The 18,718-nt window shown below is 42.7% G+C and overlaps 1 long non-coding RNA gene across 1 annotated transcript in view; it reads right to left on the bottom strand.

Moving 5' to 3' along the window:
* Positions 1-517: 517 nt before the first annotated feature.
* The window catches only part of LOC115830635, a 148,602-nt gene continuing 130,401 nt past the window's right edge, over positions 518-18,718 (bottom strand). The window contains exons 3-4 of the long non-coding RNA XR_004026163.1: positions 3,550-3,612; positions 518-2,468 (exon numbers count right to left, since the gene is read on the bottom strand). This is a non-coding gene — a long non-coding RNA (uncharacterized LOC115830635). The remainder of the gene's footprint in view (positions 2,469-3,549; positions 3,613-18,718) is intronic.

Here is an 18,718-nt window from a genome sequence, read left to right as displayed (position 1 = left end):
AAATATTTCGCTTGACCAAAACTTCTGCCACCCTGTTCTTTAATCATATATTCCTCTGGCTGCTTTTCACACATCCACCCAAGGTAGAAGGAATATCTCCCATAAAAATTGTAGTGTGAAGAGTTCTCCATTTTACAAAAGAAAAAAGTGGGAGGAAATCTGCCGTAATAATGAGGGAAGCCATACTCTGTTCATTAGCAGGGACTTTCTTTGAACAATGCCCCAACCTGCTGTCCAAGGAAGACTTGCGTGGGAGCGATGGGAATGGGGAGGTGAAGGCTGCCCAGGTTCTAAGGACTCCCCTCCATGCAGGCTGGCAACAAATCCTCTTGGGCAAGCATTTCCGGCTCAGTGTGTTGCTTTTTTTCCATGTGGAGTTGTAGAAGAAAACCTGGGAAGGGATTAAGTCAAGCATTTGCTTCCCAGCTGAAGAAGAGGAACACGGACCTCAGAAAGACTGCAGAAGTTGAGAGCTCTGGAAGTGCGTCAATTTTTAAAACCATACACACACAGTTTAAAAAGAAAGTTTTTTTTAATAACAGTTAAAATATTAACAATGAGAAGCAGCAGTGCACACACAGGCATCGCTAGCTTTGTGGCTGAAACAGAGGAAGGTGGGTCATGGGCTGTTATGAAGAATGGAAAGAATTGCACAGGTCTGGAAAAGATCTGGAAATGACACTCCCATCCGTATTTTAGTGCCAAAGCAAGAGAACATCAAGAAATCACCAAATGCCATCCTGGGAGGTCAGAATCGGGGGAGACAGGGGACATCTCATAAATCAAAGGCTAGTCCTGGAGACAGGAAAACAGGGCCAGCAGCTCCCGGGCCTTGCAGCTCGCTGGTGGGTGCAGGACTGAGAAGAATGGGGGTACGGGTTTTGCTAGAATCCTGGTTTTTCAGAGAAGGAAACTGGGGCTGAGGAGCAGGTTTAGAGTCAGCACACAGGCGTTCGGACCCAGGGCTCGCTGCAGTATCTTCACTCAGCTTCTGCACAGAACAGCTCCAGGAAGCGGTGTCTACAGGTGCAGGTGAAGATGGAAGACGGACTAATTGAACTGAAGGAGGCTCTGAGCAAAACAGTCACCCCCTCCTCCACCCAGCCACTGCCTTTCCTCCCATCCAGCTCACTCTCCTACAAAGTCAGTCCATGCTTGCTTTTCCTGGTGAGTTTCTTCTAAACGAATGTACTTGTCTCTTCTCTTTCTACATGAAAAATACTAAGGCAAAACCAGGCACCTTTGGCTTCTGCACGCAGCTCTGTAGCCATGGATGAGATTGAGCCACAGTTTTTTTACAGCCTCCTTGAAGACAGACTGAGGAAGACACTGCCCCACCCAACACAGCCCACCAGGGCTTGGTGTGTAGACCCCATCCACACTATTCCTGCAGGCTAGAGCGCTCAGCCTCTGAGCAACATGACCCCAGGCAGTCATGCAGCCATCTGTCCAGACCCAAGGCCAAACCCACACTCCTGTGAGGGCCACGGGATTCCCTTGGCAGAAGGAAACATTTTCTATTGTCAGTATTCACAGGGAGAGGCCTGTCTTGGGGTAGGTTGAAGTGGGGGAACATGCCCTCCGCTGTGGGCCTAAGTGCCAGGCCTGAGGTATCCTGGGATTGGGGGAGGCAGTGGCCTGAAGAGAGGCAGGGATTAGGGTCAATCCTGGGAGCCCTGGCTGCTCTCCAATGGCATGTTTGGGGTTCTTGGCCTGTCACTGTGCGTGAACCATGTTGGCTCCTATGAAACCTACAAACTTCCTTCTCAGGATAATGCCGTAAGTACGCAAAACTAAATAGGATTAAAGAAAAATATTAAAATAGGCCTTATCCATCTACTCCCTGATTAAGAACTCACTTGAGAACTCAAGTGACAGATTTTGGCATAAACTGTAAATGGGGAGCAGCCACGGTGAGCTCTGGTTCTGCAGTTGCAGGCTGTGCTGGGCCACGCAGTCTGCTGCTGTGATGAAGGATACCTGGCCCCTGCAAAGCACACAGTGCAAACCTCCCAGGGCCTCTTGGTGCTGGCTGGAGCCACTTCCATTTGGTTTTATACTCAAATGTCCAAGGACTGGCTAAGAAGTTAATTAAAGTGTCATTTCTAAGTACAAAGACATTTCTGTAGAAGCGTATGCTTTATAAATTGTATTGAGTAGATTCACTTATATAGGACATCAACACATTATTTTCTATTTTATACTACTTTTCTTATGAAGTACTCAAATCATAAATAAACCCGAGGATGTTCTCTTAGAGACAGATAAACTTAGGGTACCGGGGACTCGGTTTTCATTTTGCTTTCCATCTTCGTAGTGACTTTTCAGTGGCTGAGCTCACTGCAAGCTTTTCACGGAGCCTGAGAGCCATGTGCACTCTGGGCCCTGGTGCTCCTCAGGAGCGATGTTTAGCAGGTTGCAGCATCAGCTCACCTGCTGCTGCGGAGCTCTGCGTCTCCAGCAGGCACCTGCACACACGGAGGTGTTGTCATTACCCTTAGTGCTATGCACACAGGCGAGTCTGGGCCTGTTGTGAGTCACCTCCGGTAATCACAGACCCAGACACATGGTGCGGTGGAGAAGCTGGGGAGACAAGCAGCACCCACACCCTGTGCCTCCCGACCTCCGTCAGGACCCCATGTCCCCACCACTCCCCTCCCCACCCACCCTACCTGGGCCTGAGTCACAGCCCAGAGTCCACATGCCAGGTCCCGCACCTACTCCTCTCACTCTGTGGACTTCCAGCCACTCTGCCAGCCACTCCCTCACACAGACATTCCAAGACAAGGGAAAGGGGCTGTGGGGAAGCCTCTGACCTAACATGAAAGGCCCCCCATGGATTCCAGCCACAGGGAAGGGAGGGCGTGGGGGATGCTGAGATTTCCTCCAGTGACCTCTCTGCAGCAGCTCCTTCAAAGGAGCCCTTCTTTTCCACTTGAAGGCAATGCTTTTTCACATTTTGTATTCAGGCTGGTTAACAGGCAGCTGTGATTGCTCTTTAAGACTGAGGTCCTAGGAGAGTCTGGGAGCGAACTCACTTCCTAGTGGCATTGAGGGAAGACACCCAGTCATCCTGAGCTCTCTACCTGGGCCATGTCTTACCCAGGCTGCTGGCCCACACTCTACCACACAATGTCTTATTTTCAGAGCACACTGAAGTTCAACTTCCTCCTCTCCATGACTCCCCACAGATTGTGACTTCTGCTCTATGGGAGAGTGCAGCATGAGGATTTCTGCTCTGCCTGTGAGTCTGAAAGGTTTCCACACCCAAGCAAGCCCTGGATAGGGTTCATTTAAGTTCCTGGTCAAAATATGGGGGCCGTTATACTCAACTACCCAGGACGAGGTGCTGGAAGAAAAATTCTCCAGATTGTAAAGTTTAATGTTGAAATATCAAGTAAGGCATTTCTTTTCTTTGCGATCATGCAACAGATCCAAAAGCAAGAGAGTAAACTTCTCATTTCTATGCAAATCAGTTCTCCAAGGGAAAGAAAAAGAATGACGAATGGAAAGACCCTAAGATCAGGGAAGCTGAGGGAGTTATTTTACCTCCTGCACTTGATCCATCTGCAAAATGTCACATGGCATCCACTTCCTCAGGAGAAGACAAACCTACAGAGAGCACTGAAGTCTCACTTTCCTATGACTAATGTTTATGATGCAAGAACATTTGATCAAAGTAGGCCTACCCAAGAGCTAGAGTAGGCGCTTCCCCACAGCTCCCAACATGGCCCTACGGAAATCACAGGTGGCTTCAGGTGAGCCCCAGACACCTGGAGCTCCTTATGAGTAGTGTGGCAGGTAAGCCTTTGATAAATCTCAGCTCTAAAACTTTGGCAAGGGCCACTTGGCTTTCCAACATTCTTTTGTGTGTCAAAGCTCCAGCCTGATGCTTCCAAAGGCGCATGCTCCACAGGATTTGTGGCAATTCTCATGGCTGAGCACTTTGCAGCATTGGCAAGGAGGTGCTCTTCCCCTCCCAAATATGCAGGCCAGAGCATGTGAGTGACAGCTGCCTGGCCTGCCCTCCTTAGCCTGCCACAGTGGGAAGCCTTGCTCAGGCAGCTCCCCATGGCTGGAAGGCCCTCCCTCCCTCCCTCCCTTCCAGTTCCTCTTCTATGCTGTTGAGGTGCATGGGCCTTTATTGCTCTTCTACAAATATAGGGAAACTGAGGCTATCGTCTGCTATGTCCCCAACACTCATCTCTCACATCACACTGGAGGGCAGCATCTCAGCCTCTCCGAGATTACAGACTCTGGTCTCCCACTTGGGATGATGATGTTGATTCTAGAGGAGCAAATAAGTAATTTTCCGTCAGTACGTTAGGTAGTTAGAGTAGTATCAAGTGTTCAGCTATTCTTTGTATCATGCTTAATATTATTAGTGCAACAGGTCTTAAAAGCATTTTCTCTGATACTGTTTTGGTTCCCTTCGACTCTTACCCCACTTTTATGCTGTTTTTCATAGAAAGGCTTAGTTAATTCTTATGTTTGGCCAGTTTAAATAATCTAACTTCCTTTTTATCAGATCTCCTTAAAAGCCATAGCAATTTAACGAAATTTGTTGAAATATATCAACCACCCTGTGAAATGGACACTACAGAGTTGTCACGGCCCCGCATGTGTCCCTGATGCGGGTGTGGGTATGTATATGTGATGATTTTGTTTGTTTTCATGGGGTGTTTTGTTTCCAGCTGAGGGGAGGGGCATGAAGGGGTAAACCATCAGGATTGTTTTCCAGCAGTCACTTGCTCTAGAATGGGAACCTGTTCCTGTGAAAGATTCCAAGATTCACCTCTTATTACCATAAATGGATTATATATTCTTTCTATAGACAGAACAATTAAAGCGAACTACAGGACTCACTGGAGTGGAGGAGATCTGGGAACCCAGCTTATAGCATGGGAACTGAGCAAGCCAGCTTTTCACAGTGATTGATGCTGCAGGTTTAACAGTGCCAAGGAGGGCTGGGCCCAGTCTCCTCCTGAATTCATTAGCTGTGTTTGTTGTACACATGGACTACCTGTGTCTTTTTGGCAGGGGATCATAAAGCCACGTGACAGCACCTTTTCTGCCCAGCCATTGCTTCTGCAGCCAAGGTCAGAGGGGATTCTGCCCGCAGCACAACTGCTGGAGTCCCAAACCTTCCTAACAGGCCAGCAGCCCAAAAAGAACCCACACTGAACACCCAGCGGCACCCATGCCACCACAGACCAGTGCATCCCACCCCACTGGGGAAGTCCAATTTAGTAAATACAAGTAGCCCACCAAAAGAAAAAGTTAGGGAGAAAGCTATTTCTCTTTTTTAAAAAAAGAAAAGTGAGTACCTGTTTTGCTTAAATTTGACTGCAGGCCACACCTGCACAGATGAGCCTGCGCAGGCCTGCTGCAGAGCAGTGACGAGGTGCTACAGGCTGGAGGAGGGGCCGCCCCAGCCCAGCGCACAGGGCTTGCCCCACACACATGCAATCCTGGCTCGAGATTGCATTTGCAATGGGACTGACCAGGTCTGAGGCAAAGTCTCTGCTCCAGAGACAGGGCTCCCCTTTCTATCTTCTCCAGCAGATCATTATTGGAGTTCATCCACTTTGAACGCTATCTATTCATCACCCTACACTTCCTGCACACCGAGCACCTGGGGCATTTTTACTCCCAACACTCACGACCATCCTAATTCATAATCAAGTAGCAAATGTCTTATAAGGAAGCAGAACAGAAAGAAGTGGGTACTGAAAGAACTACTTTGTGTTAATTTCACTTGAATAATTAGACAACCTCCTAGCAAATCTTAAAGTAGTCCAGAGACTCAAAGATTTAATATATGGTGTATTCTTTTCCTATCTACATTCATTCATTGAGTAATTACTCAATAATCACTCCGTGCCAACACTCAATCAAAATTCTACATTTTTCTTTTTTGAGACAGGATCTCACTCTGTAGTCCAGGCTGGAGTGCATCATAGCTTGATCGCAGCTCACTGCAGCCTCAGCCTCCTGGGCTCAAGCCATCCTCCTGTCTCAGCCTCGCCAGTAGTAGAGACGACAGGTGCATGCCCGCACACCCAGCTAATTTTTAAATTTTTTTGTAGAGATGATGTCTCATTATGTTACTCAGGTGAGATATTTTTTGTATTGGTCTCATGATTAATTTTACCTGTGTTAAGTGGCTTAAATCTGAATTACACATTATCATGATGATAGACGGTAATAATTTTACATACATTACCAAATATATATAAGTGATATTTTACAAGAACTTAGAGGAGTCAGTCCTTACACTCATAGAATTTGCAGTCTATGTTTAATGTAATTCTATGTTCACTGAATATAGAATCAATATATAACCCCCGATATGTACTATTGGTAATTGGGTCAATGATTTGTCTCATTATTGCATTATTGTCAATATATAATCCCCAATATTACCATTGGTAATTAGGTCAATGAGTTGTCTCATTATTGCAATATGTATACTTATGTTGATACAGTAAGAGTCACCAGAAGCAATATGAGTTTCTAAGGTAATTCCATGAAAAAATGCACACAGCATTTCTTGTTGGGAGCCATTGTGAATATTTCAGCAAAAAAAAAGTTACAATTTTTTAAAAGTTTTTTCTCATTTTAATTGTTGAGCCATTCAGCAAACTCAGCTCAGTAATCACAGCATCAGTAGAAAATATATATTTGGCAAGGAACAATAGTATGCTGGAACTAGCTCATAATGGCTTACAAAAAAAAAAAACACCTATTAAACCATCAGGAATTATGTGAGCTTTTTGTTAAACTCTGCCATTATTAAATGTCAAATTATATAGACCTATAACTTTATGACTTATATTAAATGCAAAATTAGTAAGAACTCAAAAAATCACTACTTTGTCCATATTTTACTCCACTTTAGCACGTTCTAGTTGTCTGGTATCTGTGTGGTGGAAGCATAGCCTAACAGCAAGCTACTGCACATCTCGTTCCAGCTCTGAGCTTGTGGTGTCTCATTCGTATCATGAAACCAGCCATGGTGGGAGTATTTACACCACTGGAATCAGCAAATGCCACAGATCAGAGCTTTATTTATAGCTTCATGCATTGGTTAGACCTATGAAAGTGAAGAATAAAATGTTTATAATGCAGATTAAACCTAAAAGCGTGTTGCGTAGGTAGCTGTTACATTGTGAAATAGCACAGCAATTGAGAGAATATTCTTCCTCTGTTCAGAACCCATTATCCAATTCAGCAAATAAATAGCTCACATCATTGAAGTGCAAGTGATGTTCCAACACACATCTTCATTGTTTCCTTTTCACCTCACTTGTTGGTATTATTATGAAAATATCAACCAACATTCATGTCGAAGTCACATCTGCACATCAGCTGCAACATTAGGTTGGCTACAGAAACAAGATTTCAGCAAAATCAACGAAAGCATTCTGTGAGGATAAAACAAAAATAAATAAATAAAATAAAATAAAATTATACTCTTGTCTAAACAGTTACTGATCTTACATACCTCATCATTTTTGTTTAAGTAAGGATTTGTTTCTCCTAAAATTTTAGTGTAATTTTTAAAAATTATACATATATGTATAAATACACCTATACATACTGTACTCTTTCAGCAGAGAGCACAGGGATGTTCCAACACACTTAGCATCTGCTTCTTCCCAGGAGCTCAGACCGCAGGGTCAGCCTAGTGGAGCAGGGAAGGGTTCAAGATTCCACTGCCAGCTCTAGCACAATCCCACAAGAGCATTGCCCAAGAAAGCCCAAAGTATGTCCCCAAAACAGAGACAAGGCTGCAGTGAGGGGTCTCATTGAGGACTCATTGAGTTGAAGCCATACCAGTTGAGGAAATATTCAAAAGCCAGAGGATCAACCTAATTGAAATCTTGAGCAAAGAAAGGCTTCTCGGAGCACGCCTCTCGGGACCAATTAGGAACCTGAAGTTCTAGCTTGGGGGTTGTTTCTTTTTGCACCTGGGAAAGCACTTGGCCCTGGGAGGGCCCAGAATCACTTAGCACATGAATGAATGAATGATATGTGGAGCCTGCCCCCAGGGTTAGCATAGTTGCTTGAAGGCTTTAGGTTTGGAAGACGCATTGTATGGGAATTTTCTTACGGCACCGAGTTTAAAAGCTCTGTGGCAACCCTTCCAATAGAAGTAGACAGACTCCAGCCTTTGTGCCCACTCAGCCCACCTGTGTTTGTGTAAACTGAGTTTTGCCGGAACATAGCAGGGCTGGTGCATTTACGTGTGTAAAGGGTTGCTTTTGCACTGCAACAGCAGCGTTGAGTAGTTCTGACAGAGAATGGATGGCCTACAGAGCCTAAATATTTACTCTCTGGCCCTTTAGAGAAAAAGTTTGTGGATCCCTGCCTTGAAGGAATTAATACAACAGGCAGAAATCTTCTGACATTTCTCTCTTTCACATGGTTTCACAGGGACAAAGAGTGATTGAAAGATAATTCACCAGTCCAGCTAAGGTTTACTGAATGCCTACTGTATATGTCATTGAGAATAAATATCTCCCCTGCTTCCAGCCGCCCAGGAGGCCTGGTTGGAGAGACAGAGACATGGATGTCTACAATAAACAACACTCCACATCGAATCTGGGAGTAGGCATTAACTAGAAGGATCCACGCACTCCCAGGTGGTGGCCAGTGCAGGGGCTGCCCAGACAGGGGGTCTCAGGCTTCACGGGGCAGACAGCTACCCCTCAGGTCTCTGCTTCTTTGATGCCACTGGGGTCCTGCCATCTCAGAACAGAGGGGAGGGACCAACAATGACTCCCACGATCCTCTGCTGCAGGAAGAGGTCAGGCGCTAGCACAGACGACCGCATGCCTGCTTTCTCATTTTGACCAGTGATCCTCGTTCTTACCCCCTTCCCCCAGGCTGGGAGGAGTGAGTGCTCCCTGCACTGCAGGGTTCACCAGGTACTGTGACAAGCACGCCACCCAGTCCTTGCAGGAACCTCTGCAGCAAGTCCTGCTGTTTTCTCTTGCTGCTGCGAGGAGAGTGGGCACAGAGCTGTAAGGCTAGACAACATCCCTGGGAACAGGTGGGGGTCGGGACTGAGTCTGTCTGACTCCAAAGCCAAGCTATTGGGAATTCTGCCGGAGTCTGACGCCCAGGGTAGGAGGGAGTTTCCAGGAGTAGGAGTAGGGAGTGGCAGATGCAGTGAAATGTAGTGAAGTGGAAGAGAGCAGTCAACAGACCTGTATGGAGCCATGCTGGCCTCGCTGATGACCACAGGTGTGGGAGAGACCACTCATCTTCTGCCTACCCCACAATGCTGCCTTCAACCAGATGGTTTTGGACAGGAGGAGTTTGTGGGCTGTTTGTCTTATTCTTTGTATCAAGGTCAGCCTTAATGGGAAAAGGCGTCATAAATGGGCAGCCAGCATGAATGAGGTCTATTCAGATAATAACTAAGAAAGGAATAGTCACTCAAAGTTATTCTAAGACCATATTTGTAGGGCAACTGAGTGTCTGTGTGCTTATTTAGAACTCTCATTCCTTAATTAGGGAATCAAGTGGACAGGGTGCAAGACTCGACTCTATCACTTAGTGATTGCTCAACCTTGAACAAGTGTCACCTCCTCTTAGAAGCTCTGTTTCTTAATATACACAGTAGGGATAATGAGGCCTAATTCCCAGGCTGGTTGTGATCATAAAATGAGGTCATGCTTGTAAATTAACTCTGCATGGTGCTTGGTTATCAATAATGCTCTTGTTCCCATCATTGGTTATTAGGACTGATACGATTAGTATTACTGAGATTACTAAGGGTTTATTATACTAAGAAATCAAGATAGAAAGGTGCTATGTCCCAGCAGTTGGCAGAGTAGTAGGCAGCAGGATGGTGTCCTGGAGGCACAGTCTCTCCTGTGTTTCTGCTTTACTGATTCTCCCCTCTGGCCACACATGTTTCTGCCTGGCTACAGACCCTGCCACTGGGCCACCATCCACAGCTCCCCATCTAGAAGCCACCACATGGGATGGTGGCTGCATCCCCACCAACTGCCTCTGCGTCCCCACCAACTACCCCACCAACTGCCTCTGAATCTCCACCTACTACCCCCACTACACTCACCTCTCCTGTGCATCTATCTGCACAGATATTCTTATGGGTAGCACTGGCTCAACAGCACACATTTGCTTAACCATGGAGCTGCAGGTGTGTGGATTTCCAGTAAGGTGCTAAGCTCCATGAGGGCACAGAGGGTAGATATGGTGGCCCCTTCTGTGTAGCCATCTCAAACGGACAGATGAAGCCTGAACTCCAACAGAAAGCCTCAGGCAGTAAAGGGAGAGGGCTGACTTTCATTCCAGCCCAACCAGCTCCCTGCTCCATGAAGACCATCACATCACTTTTCTTTCAGTTCACTAGTCTATACAATGTGAAAGACTAGACAACTGAGTACATTTGTGTTTCTTCCATTTATTTATCATGTATCAAAAGGGAAGGATAGTAATATTAATCACAAGAGTATTCACCAGAGTAAATTCCAAGGACTGCTTGAAGCTGTCCAGGGGAAGAGTGCTCTGTAATTAACACCTATGATGATACTACCTACAGATGAAGATAAATGCTTTGTGCACATCCTACATGCTCTTTTGTGGACCTTGCAAACACCACCTCCAAGAAAGGCAAATTGTGAATATTAGGATTTTTATTTTATATGCACATACTAAGCCCTTCCTGCAAGAGAATATGGATCATGTATTAGTCCATTTTCACTCTGCTGATAAAGACATACCCAAGACTGGGTAATTTATAAAGAAAAAGAGGTTTAATGGACTCACAGTTCCACATAGCTGAGGAAGCCTCACAATCATGAAGGAAGGTGAAAAGCATGTCTTGCATGGTGGCAGACAAGAGAGAATGAGAACCAAGTGAAAGGGGATTCCCCTTATAAAACCATCAGATCTTATGAGACTTATTTACTACCATAAGAACATTACCGGGAAACCACTTCCATGATTCAACGATCTCCCATCAGGTTCCTCCCATAACACATGGGAATTAAGGGACTACAATTCAAGATAAGATTTGGGTGGGGACACAGTCAAACCATATCAGATCAGTAAAGGTAAATGGATTACTTGCATCCAACCATCTGTAACTGGCAACACTGAATATGCATATTATATAAAAAACTTGAAGCCCAGATTATGTTAACTCATTTCAATTAATATCTTTAAAATATCAAGATACTGAATCTGGATTCCTACTGGCCATGAGACTTTGTTTAAGCCTTTATCTTCTCTAAGCCTTAATTTGTCTACATGAAAAATGGGTTAATATCTGTGCCATGGAAATTTTATGAGAAACAAATTTGGTTTTGTAAATGGGAGGCATTTAGCTTCTTCTCTACTCAGACATAGTTCACTATTAATTCGCATATATTTGTTTTGTGGTAATATATTTGAAAATGTTGAAATTCCAATGGGTGCCTATGGAATACAGTCATCACATAGCAGTAACTGGACATAGATACACAAAAGCAGGCCAGAATTTTTATTTTCAAATATAAAATTCCTTCTGTGGTTTGAATCTGTGGATTTAGAGAACTTTTAAGATCTCTGTGAAATATTCCTCAAAATTGTTTGTGAGTGTAGCAGTTACTCTTTGTTGTCTCCATTTCAATTTCTTCTCAGAAGGCAGAGTGCATATTTAGCTTAAATGTCAACCACTATGGGTAAGCTTACCCTTTCCCCAAGTCTAGGTGTGAGTGGTGATTGGTCTAAGCCAGTGATAATGGTAATATTCACCTTGTCAATGGATTCTCTTGGTAAGTGATCCATTTCTGGGCAATATAATGTAAAAGGAGACTTTCTGGGGGGCTTCTACGAAAGGTTTTTGTACTCCTAAGGAGACCCTGGGACATATAGCCCATTTTTTGCCTTTGGACATCCTTGGTCTGGATGTGATACCTGAAAGGGCTGCAGACATCTTGTTCTCAGAGGTGAGAATGGGTTGACACAGAAGGCAGAGGGAGGGATGAACTAAGCCTGGTTTTTAAGACACCCGTGAGTGTTGAATCAACCAACCTGAAACCTGTCTTATTTCTGGACTTCTTTTTCTGAGATGCTAAATGTCTTTATTGTTAGAGTTTTCTCTTATTTGCAACTCAATAAATCTTTACTAATTTTTGTCTGTATGTCAAAGATGTAAAAAGCACTGGCCCAAGCTACTCTAAAAACGTATGTTGCATCTAGAAAAATTTCCTGTGACACAAAGTGCTATCATCACTTGCAGCCTGAAGGATTAAGTCAGCCTGATCTCTTACACGTAGAAAATGATATTATCCACAGGTTGGGGGGCACAGCAGCTGGTGATAGTGAACCAGGGACACGGGAGCATGCCAGGGAGCTGTGCATTCTTTCATATGTGATTGCTGAGAAGTATTCTAGGAAGAATGTGTTTCCATCCCCTTCCCTTATCTTTAACTTCATCTGAGTGTACTTCTCTAAATTAATACAGCTCCCAATAAGGAATGGGAAGATGAGGTCAAGAAAACGATCCTGCTAGAAATATTTGCCCAGTGCAGATGTGCAGTAACTCCACCAGGATGACCTCCCCAAGTCAGAATCCATCAAGAAAAGAACACTGAGGTGCACCATCATGTTTAATGATGACATCTGAGGACGGTGACTTCATGTGACTCATAAACTCAGTTAATTATGTTATTCTATTTCTGAAATATAGTGGAGAATTTGTCAGGAAAGCTCTAGTATCATACCAGAGGCTAGAGGTTCAAAAGTTCAGGCAAAATCAAAAAGATACTTTTCTTTAATAATAAAAAAGATCATGTCAAGATAGTTTCAAAAAACATCAAGAAACATGTCTTGATGTCAAGAAACATGTCTTGATGTCAAGAAACATCTATTAATATAAAAGAACTTTGAGGAATATAAGGAACATAGTGATGCAGGATGGAAAAAAACATTTGCATGCTCCAGAGATGCAGGAGAAATTGAAGATGCTTCATCTACATAAAATATGACCCTTTGAGTCCTGCCAAGGTCAATGAGACCCAGAGCAATCGACTCCATATAAAATTGGATTTGTACGTTTTTCTTACTTGCACTAGTTCCTCCCTTCTTGTATATCTGCCACTTTTTTATTTCTCTACCATCCTGCAACTTCACCTCCTTAGCCCATATTTTATAACTGTCCCAGAAGATAGATGCCACACATGTTGCAAAACAGATGAGAGACAGCAGTGAAGTGGCAGTGACCCTTGTTTTCTGGACTAGCTTGTTTTCTGAATCTCAGTTCCTTTAGTTAAAATCTCATCTTTGTTTCTGCACGGCTTCGCGTTCAGTGGCGGCGGGATGGGGCAGATACACCTTAGTTCGAATCATGAGTCATTTAGTTACGAACGAGTCAAATGCTCCATCGCCACTCCGTACCTGCTTTTCCATATTTCCCCTTCCCTCAGAGTCTTTTGCAAGCTATCATCTTTCCACAGGTAATATGCTTGCACCCAAGAAAGTTCAATGGCAGGTTAGAGAATATATGGTTTTGACTAAAGTTTAAAATTATATGTTCAGGGTTGAGAAAATGAAATCTGTCTTTTAGTGAATTAATAGACTTAAAGTTCTACTGGCAAATATTAAGATGGTTTAAGCTCCAAACCATCTCTTGAAACTATAATTATAATTGCTCCCTAGGTATGCAATTGAAAATACCGTACAACTTTCAGAAATGCTGATGCTTTTTTAAAAAAAAAAAAAAACATCTTATGCTGTCATGGAAACACGAATAGAGTAATGAGATTTTTTAATCTTTTAATACAAAATAAAGCAGAGTTTCAAGTCAAAAACAAATGAGAAACAAATTTTCGTTTCTGATGACCAAAATTACAAAAGAAATACCTGTAAAAAAGATAAAACCACACATTAGGAAGAGAATGTTAAAGTTTAAATTTCATAAATATTCTCATCATATTCATATTTATTTACTTTCATTTATAATTTTCTGAAAAACAAAGTATTTTTTCCCGAAAACTTTCCATGCTATGGTTTTTCTCTTTCTCTAGGGGTCACTTATTTACATTGTGGAAAAATCTTAGGAACATCTGTTCAAGGACTTTGGCTTTTAGAGAAGCATGAAATGGAGGAAGCAAAACTAATACACTTGTGCCTAAAACCTCTCCACTCATTTTAACTTCAGGTCACTGATTAGCAAAGAAAATAGCTGCATCTATTCATAGACTTCAACGAGAACTAGAATTATGTAAAATAATTGAGCCTAAATGAAAAAATATTTGTATTAAACAGTGAGCTTTTCTCCACCTCCATTGCACTCTTTATAAATCACTCCCGAGAAACATGGACTGGGTGTCCTATCGTTTTCCCATTTCCTTAGTTAGACAGCATATGACCTCCCTGAGAATAAATACCAAGAGACAGCTGTACAGTCTCAATTTAACTGTAGGCCAAGTAATTACAGTAATACCTTGGATTTTATATCTTCTAGTCTCCTGAGGACGCAAAGCCCATTCACATATATTACCACATCGACTCCCAAGGAGTACCCACGTCCATAACACATCCCACTGTAGTTGGAAAAGTGGCTTCCATATAAGCTTAAGAAACCTGCAGAGCCTCAGAAATGAGACTGGGCTCCACTTAACTCACGTTTTCTTCTAGAACAATGTCTGTGGATGTGACCCACTGACCTTACACAAGGGATCGCCTGCATTTTTATGTCTTAAAATTGGAGAAGAAGGTGGCCTATGACTCTACCTAGTGGCTTTACACCAGAGGTCAGTGGCAGGCTTCTTAGAACAGTTCCATTCTATTATTCCTTAGAGCATCCATCCCTGAGAACTATGGGTTTGTTTTTCTCAACAATTTTCAACAAATTTGAATATTAATTATAAATTCTGAGCTATTTATACACTCACGATTGTAATCAGCCACATACTTCCTGTGCAGGAGGCCAATCCCCTGCTGTCAAATGCTTTGTAAACTGCTGGCAGAAGTGCTTCCTGAGAACGCTGGAGGTGCATGAGAAGGCGCCTCGGGCAGAGCGCAGTAGAGCCACTCACCGGGCAGCGGGGCAGCCGCACAGTCCAGGCACGTGCCCTAGGCTACATCCTTGTAGCTGCCATTGCGATTGAGAGATCAGCACAAAGCGTTAAGGGAGCTCATAAAACGAAGACTGATCCACAATGGAAGGGTCAGGAAAGGCCCAAAGGAAGCAGCGTCCCATTTGCGACGTGGTGGACTAAAGAGTCTGCTAGGAAAAGATCAGAAGGAGCTGTGAGAAGGGAAAGCCTGTCTTCACATAGCAGCGCAAGGCGCCTAATCCCGAGCCCAGCTGTGCCTCCCTCAGGCACATGCAAACCCGCACCACCCACAGCCTCTCTTTAATTTGACGCTCCCAGCTCTTCTCTGGGAGGCCTCACCTCCCTCCCTTAATGGAATAGATTTTTCCTTTACACCAAAAAACAATCACCTCCTTGCCTCAAGAACACAGTGTTTACACAACCAGTGTAATTTCTTTTCATTGGTGACTTTTGGCCCTGAGGTTATATTTCTTATACGCACAATGTTTTGAATGTGACGTTTTAAACCTAACTTCGCCCTTTTCTTCCAAAGCTACATTAATATAGTAGGAGGCTTAACAGACAATCCAGGCAGAAATGTCTGCAAGTTCACTGCCAGTGCCACAAAAATGTGAATTGTTTTCCTCTGCATATGGGAATTTAATGTTATTGCAGGGTTTCACATTTTTATGAGCACTTAAAATGTTGGTTCTGATTGGGATCTAGGCTCACATTAACTCATTTCAAATTATTGAAATGCCTATCTTTTAGCTAAAATAAAATGGTTACCAAATCAGACTATGAAGAGCATGGGCATGAAGGAAGAGTACGTTTCTGGATATCTTAAGAAATAATCACGAAATTACCACAGAAAACTAAGTAATCGAAATAAACATATGTAAGTGGGCCCAAAATAACCTGGTTGTATAATATCAAGTAACACTAACGAGGTCACATGGTTCAACGGAAGGAAGGGCATCACTTTTTCTGCCACATTTATCCTATTACCTAGAAGAACGAGTGGTTTTAGAACCTGTAAAGCCCACCCCAGGGGCTTAGCCATAGAGATTTTGTACCGACCAAGATGAGAGTAACTTTCTGATCCTGTGATATGCGCAGATACATGCATCTTGAAGTCTTGCAAAGAAACTATATTTTTCCCAGGAGGCCTCCTCATTTGGGGGTTCACAATGAAAGTGGTTACATGTGTGTTTCTCTAACTCTCCCTCTATACCCAACCTCTAGTGTCCACACAGGCCCAGGGCCCAAAGAAACTGAGCCCCTGTGTGTTGGGACATTACGTTATGATCTCTATGTGTTTTTAAAAGTTAGGTAACTTTATACTCAGATTCTCTATAGGATGAAAACATTAACAAATCAAATAATCTGTTTAGAAAGAATAGAATTTTAATCTTTTTTGGCATCCAAAATACCTACAATTTTACTGATTAATAAATTATAGATGATGAAATTTTATACAAAGCAAATATGATTTTTATAAGCACCACCTTGTTTTAACTCTGGGATTTAAGGATTTTTTTTCTTTTGCTCCATCTACCTCTTGTCCTTCCATTAAGTATCTTGCCTATAACATGCTTCTTAATCTTCACATCAGAATTCCTCCAACAGAATCACCAAACCAAACCTCCAAATCATATTTGGATTTGTGATTCTCTCCAAATCATAAATCCATTTTCATATTCAATCTTTTGTTTGATCTATATTGACATTTGCAAGATAAAATCAAGTCTAACTTGACCATACTTTCTAAACATTCAAGAAGGAAAAAGAAGTACTCCACCTAAAAAAATGGAAACAGGTAACAATCTGTGTCTTCAGTCATCAACATCAGGGAGCCAAGATGCCAGGACTCTGTTGGGTGAGAAAATGGGAATGAACCTAGGATCAGTCTTGAGGCAGAAACTCTCATTCCTTCCAGGCTGAGGGTGAATCTGAAGAGGGAAGGAGGCTTGGTGGGTTTTTCTTCTAAGTGAAGACTTAAGACAATTGAAAGATTTTCTAAAAACTTTGAGGTATAAAGAACATGTGCGTCCAGCACCTCTGCCACTTTTAACGATTTTGATAAATAGTTTTTATAGATTTTATACCAGTTTGCCATGAAGCAGGTTAAATTACAAGATTAGATTAATCAGAATTTCGGAGATGCAGCTAAAAGCGCAGGTAGTCAGCCAGCAAGAAAGAAAGCTAATTAACTTGTTTCTCATTTCTTCACTTTTGCTACTCACAGACCTGTAAAACATGTAGGTAGGAGGATCGGCATGGGAAAATATACTCTACTATTCTAAAAAGATCAAGAAATGCTTACTTTATAAAGTATACTAATATCTAAGATGTTAATTACTTTTCTCATTGTGCAGATGACAATGGTTAATAATTTGTATTACACAAAACTTTAGAAGACTAAGTAGATTCCAACATCCGTAAGTAGAAAATTTGATGCATTTGAGAAGGCAAAGAGGCTATTGACTCAGAAAAAAAGTAAATTATACAGAAATGTCCTATCCAGTGAATGTTATCCTAAGATGCAACATGTCAAATGGACAAAGACATGCAAAGCAACTGACAGTATTCAACTTAAGTCCAAAAATGGGAAGTCTCTCAGGAAGGTTTCCTAGCTTGAGTAAGTACATTAGTAATTTAATGGTCATAAGCAGCATTGTGAAACAAAGTTTAAGATAGACAAAAGCTTAATGATGAGGATAGTATACATTTGTATTAATTTTATACAATTTTAGTGCTGATCCCTCCAACAGGTTCCAACTAGCACAAACCCCAGGACTGCAGCCACATAATGAAAAATTGATGGTGTATCTTTTTTTAAACATTCCATATCCATCACATCTTGAATGGCACTGGCTTATGCAATTTTTTCTCTAATGTTGAGCTGTTTCATTATCTTTTTGTGTTCACAATTTAATATCTTGCATTAAAGAAAGGTTTTAAAAATAAAATATTATGAGATGTTAAGGTTGTGGATTTTTTGTGTGTTTGTTTTAAGGCAAAGTCTTATTCTGTCACCTAGGATGGAGTACAGTGGCACGATTACAGCTCACTGCAGCCTCAACCTTCTGGGCTCAAGCAATCTTCTAGTCTCAGTCTACTAAGTACCTGGGACTACAAGCACATACCACTACACACAGCTAATTTTTTTATTTTTGGTAGAGATGAGGGTCTCACTATGTTGTCCATGCTGGTCTCAAACTCCTGGCCTCAAGCGATCCTCCTGCCTCAGCCTCGAAAAGTGCTGGGATTACAGGTGTGAGCCACTGTGCTCATCTAAATTTGTAGAGTTTTAAAAAATATTTTAAGGTGGTTACCTCGTCAGTTTTGGTCTCAATTTTTTAAACGTGGGGAAAACAATAATTTATTTTCACAGCATCCCTCAGACAAGCTCAAATCATTGGAAAGCCACACATTAGTCATCTGAGTATGTCCATCTTGAACCTGACCAGCGCTGTGGTAGGAAAAGGGCCTTGAAGGGAAATATTTACCACAAGCCATTTCCGATTTCATTGTTAGTTGCCAAGGGCTGCCTCCTGGCCACTGGCCATTTGACGATGAGGAGAAATCAACAAAGGGCACATCATTTTTGTTTCTGTTCTGGGCTAGGAGTGCTTCCAGCAGTCCTGACAGTG

This window comes from Nomascus leucogenys, chromosome 16 (genome assembly GCF_006542625.1).
Source record: "Nomascus leucogenys isolate Asia chromosome 16, Asia_NLE_v1, whole genome shotgun sequence".
NCBI lineage: Eukaryota > Metazoa > Chordata > Mammalia > Primates > Hylobatidae > Nomascus > Nomascus leucogenys.
The sequence above is the reverse complement of the archived record's forward strand: the minus strand, read 5'-3'. Positions and strand labels throughout refer to the sequence as shown.